This window comes from Canis lupus, chromosome 1 (genome assembly GCF_011100685.1).
Source record: "Canis lupus familiaris isolate Mischka breed German Shepherd chromosome 1, alternate assembly UU_Cfam_GSD_1.0, whole genome shotgun sequence".
Taxonomy (NCBI): Eukaryota; Metazoa; Chordata; class Mammalia; order Carnivora; family Canidae; genus Canis; species Canis lupus.
In genome coordinates, this window is record NC_049222.1 from 14,951,002 (window position 1) to 14,955,804 (window position 4,803).

Sequence of the window (4,803 nt, forward strand, 5' to 3'; positions counted from 1 at the left end):
AGGCAAGGGAGTGTTTCCCTGAATTGTGAAAACCCAGTGGAAGATGGGGGTGGGGTGGCTCTGCATTGGTCAGTTTGCATATGAAAGGTGGGCTTGAGAGGTAAGTTGTTTACCATTGCTAGGGATTGGTTAACCCTAGGAGGACAGTCTCCCGAGGTCAGTAAGACACCAGAGGTCAAAATATTGGAATAAAATATGCTTAATACACAATATTTTGTCTACTGCGTCCCCATGTTATCATTTTATATCTTTCTCTGTCCCCTGTATTTGGCTATAAATTGGTAATTAAATTTAAAGTCTTGGTCAGGTTCAGATACATTTTTTGTGACTTCCATTCCAAAGAACATAAGAACATAGCATCCAATTATCTTTTTGTTATGCTAACAGCCATCGATGAGCGATGCCTGGGTTAATTTTTTAATTAGGAATTGCAAAAGAGGGTTATTCTAATTTTGCCATTCTTTCTTTATTTCCTAGCAGGATAATTTTTTCTGTAAAGAGAAATGTCTCCTCATCAATTATTTGGTAACCCAGAGATAGATAGCACTGGAAAGGTAGATTAAATGCTTCATTCTTTCCCTTTATTTACCTGTTTTCAAAAAGAATATGTCGTTGGTAGCATCCTCTAAAAGCAAGTTTGTTTCATAGATTGAAACGTATTTGATCAGTTTAAGTCCGCGGTAGTTAGTCTTACTGATGCTGTAATTGTCCCAGGTCAGGCCACTGGAAGCTTCAAGTTTGCCCCAACTCATTTTGACAGAACACCAGTGGGCTTCCTTCTTCAGGGATGAGAAAAGTTCCAGGCTTGTATTATACATTTCCTACCTCAGACCTGGACTCAGGTATCTCCAACAAGCCCTGTTCCCTTTCATGGGAGGCTGTATTTGGAAACCATCATCTTATTGCTTTCCAGTGCTCATTACTGGAGTTGGCCATTGCTTTTAGGGTTTAATCAATGGGTAGAACAAGGAAATATATGTCTCAATCATTGGTTGGCATGTTTATTAAGTCTCTTGTAAGTATTGCTTTTCCTTCTCATTTTTTTCTTCTTTCATTCTTCTCAAGGAAGAATTCTTGAAATGTTTTTGGTGCAAAGAGGTGGTTTTATTAGAGCAGGGGGACAGGACCTGTGGACAGAAAGTACGGCACTGGGATTGTGAAGAGCAATTGATATATATTTTTAAGTTGGAGGTGGGGGGGGATGAAAGAAGTTTCCAAAAAGATTTTCATATGACTTACAGGGTTTGGGATCTGGCTATTGGCAAGCTAAGGTTTGCTAAGGTTGCTTTTTGCCTCTAGCAAAGCATTAACATTAGGTTGTTGAGAGTTCCTTGAGGAATGTCTTACTCTCCTGGGCCTCAAGCATTTGTCAATGGGCTTCAAGTTGTAAGGAAACTTAATTTTATCTACATTTTTTATGCCTTTGTTTTTGTCATCAGATATATTCTCCTTTCATTTTGGCCGCAGGACCAAGTGCAGAGTGGACTCCTTCTGGATGTTGTAGTCGGACAGGGTGCACCCATCTTCTAGCTGTTTGCCGGCAAAGATCAACCTCTGCTGGTCAGGGGGGATGCCCTCTTTTTCTTGGATCTTCCCTTTGACATTCTCGATGGTGTCACTGGGCTCCACGTCCAGGGTGATGGTCTTACCAGTCAAGGTCTTCACGAAGATCTGCATGCCCCCCTGAGGCGAAGGACCAGGTGCAGAGTGGACTCCTTCTGGATGTTGTAGTCGGACAGGACGGATGCTTCCAATTCAAATTCAGTTACTCCGATTGTAATATCCTGGTTCTCCGGGCTCCTGGGTGGCTCAGTCAGTTAAACACCTGCCTTCGGTTTGGGTCTTGGGTCGTAATTCCCAAATCCTGGAATCCAGCCTCCAGTAGGGCTTACCACTCAGTGGGGAGCCTGCTTCTCCCTCTGTCTCTGCCTACCTACCACTCCCCTCTCCTTGTGCTCTCTCTGTCAAATAAATAAATAAATAAATTAATTAATAAATAAATAAAGTCTTTAAAAAATAAAAACAACAACAAAATAAAAGCCTGGTTCCCAACTTAAACCATCATACTTACTCATTTGCTTTATCCAAAATATAGACAATAGTTTCAGAATAATAATTGCAACACTACCACCAACAATGTGATAAATGGAAAGTTTGATTTTTTTAATAGTTTGTTTTGTCCTTAGGTTACATTCCCTAAAGGATGTTCATTTAAATTCTGTGGTTTAGAGTCACGGCTCGATCCTTGGGTGAAGTTCTGCTGCTGGCTTGATTCTCCAGAAACCCATTCATTCACTTCATTGTGCTTCAGATTTTTAAGGATTACATATTTTTAAAACTTAAATGTGCTTTACAGTCAAGGTATATTCATAGAAGGCCAGTTTTGAGCCCAATCGTCTCCATTTCGTTTCCCATACTTTTGATGTGAAATGTTTTGGGGTTGGGGAGTGAACGATCAAAAAAGAATTCTTGGGACATCTTTGGGGGAAAAAAAGGTGTTTTGTGTTTTTTGTTGTTTAATATAAAAAGGTGGTTTTGTTAAATGCCAGGACAGGACCCGTGGGCAGAAAGAGTTGCTCTGGGATTATGAGGAGTGGCTGGTTATATACTTTTAAGTTGGGAAGGTGTTAGGGATAGTGTAAGTCTCTAAGGAATTTGGAAGCAAGGCTTCTGGACCTGGATGGGCTGGCGACTGTTAAGACCACGTACTCCTTAACTGTCTAGTAAAACAGTAGTGATGAGACCCTTTAGACGTAGATCAGTGGGCCATATGATTGGAGGATGATTGCCAACATGTATCTTGGGGAGGGGCAGAGGCAAAGGAAGTTTCCAAGGGGATTTTTTTTTTTTATATGTTAAAGAAGATTTATAGGATCCTGGAGGTCGGGCTAATGTCAGGTTGCTTTTTGCCCCTAGCAAAGCATTAACCTTGAAGCAGATGAGGTCCTGGAAGAAGAAGGGCACTCTGCTTGTCCCAAGGACCTGTCAGTGAGCTGCAAGTTATAAGATTTACTTTTTTTCTACATTTCTTTTGCCTTTGTTCTCCACATCACTACCACTGTTTTAGTTTTTGGTTTATCTTTTCTTGCTTCTCCTCTTCCTCTTCCTTTTTCTTTTCAGTATAAGCAAATTTTACAAATATAAGCAAATATTCACTTCCTCCCCCGCAAGATAAAGGTAGCGTATTATACATGCTTTTCTCTACCTTGCTTTTTTTTTCACTTAATATACTCTATAGATCACTAAATAGGACTATCTTAAATACTGAATAAAATACAAATCCACAGACTCTTATCCACAATTCCCAAATTCTCAAAGCTCTGAAAACCCAGAATTTTATTATAAGCTTGCAGCACACTCATCTGGAAAAAAAAAATCAGATCTGAACACATATAAAGTTATTTATTGTCTTTATTTTCTATACTTGTGTGCATTTATATTTGATAAATTTTTGATGCTGGAATACTTAATATATTTGATTATGGATCCAGCCTCACAGCTTGATGAGTTGTTAAATAATATATGGTATATGGACTGTATTACCTTTCTGAAACCTGAAAATTATGAATTCTTTTTCTTTTAAAGATTTTATTTATTCATGAGAGACAGAGAGAGAGAGAGAGAGAGAGGCAGAGACACAGGCAGAAAGAGAAGCAGGCTCCATGCAGGGAGCCCGATGAGGGACCTGATCCCAGGACTCCAGGATCACGCCCTGGGCTGAAGGCAGGCGCTAAACTGCTGAGCCACTCAGGGATCCCCAAAATTATGAATTCTTAAATATATCTGGCTCTAAGGATTTCAGATAAGCCATACTCACCTATAATATGTAAATCACTTTTTAGTAACTTGACTTTTTCCTTCCCTCAACATCTGTTCTTAGATTATTATTATTATTTTTTTAAAGCAATCTCTAATCACTGTTAGGGCTGGAACCCATGACACTGAGATCAAGGTTACATGCTCCACCCACTGAGCCAGCGGGTACCCCAGATTTTAAAAATATCTTATTTATTTATTTACGAGAGAGAGAGAGAGATAGAGAGAGAGCATGAGCACAAGTGGTGGGAGGCAGAGGGAGAGAGCATCACAAAAAGACTGCTGAGCGGGGACCCCAACTTGGAGGCTTGATCCCATGACCCCGAGATCATGACCTAAGCTGAAACCAAGAGTCAGATGATCAACCAAATGAGCCATCCAGGCACCCCCAGATTTTTTTTTTGGTAAGAATTGTATCTGTAACAGCCTCCCATTTTAATATAATCAGGTAAATAATGTGACTCTCTAAATACAAATTGAATGGGAACCAGAGACCGACCCATGGGTTTTGCCTGCACAAGCCAAGAGTGGGTGGGGTTCTAAGATTTCCTCCTACATAAAGTAACCTGATGGGCAAAGATGCCAGTGAAAAGCCAGATTAGTATTTTGAGATTTTAAGTATAATTATGAAGCAGATACATTTTAAAGAAAACCGTGGCTTGAGTGTTTTCATAGAATTCTCAGCCTCTGTTGACTTCCTCTGTGTTAGAGTTTCATAGAATTTTGAGTTGGAAAGAATGCTGGTCGTTGCTGGTAAGCATCTTCCAGAAACAGTGGACCAACCATGACTTGAACAAAAAACCATTCCTAACTTCGCCTGTTGCTTTTATGAGGAATCATTGCATTTATGATACTTAGAGAGGGCAGGTATGAGCAACAGCTATAATACTACCCTCCTTTATTGCCAAGTGGTTCCAGAATTATTAGATCATAAGCTTTATCCGGGAGTTAACTTAGGGCAAACTTTTTTCACAAGTGAGAGAACAG

The 4,803-nt window shown here is 39.9% G+C and overlaps 1 pseudogene; it reads right to left on the reverse strand.

The window, feature by feature from the left end:
• Positions 1-1,452: 1,452 nt before the first annotated feature.
• LOC609896 lies at positions 1,453-2,478 on the reverse strand (annotated as a pseudogene).
• Positions 2,479-4,803: the final 2,325 nt, after the last annotated feature.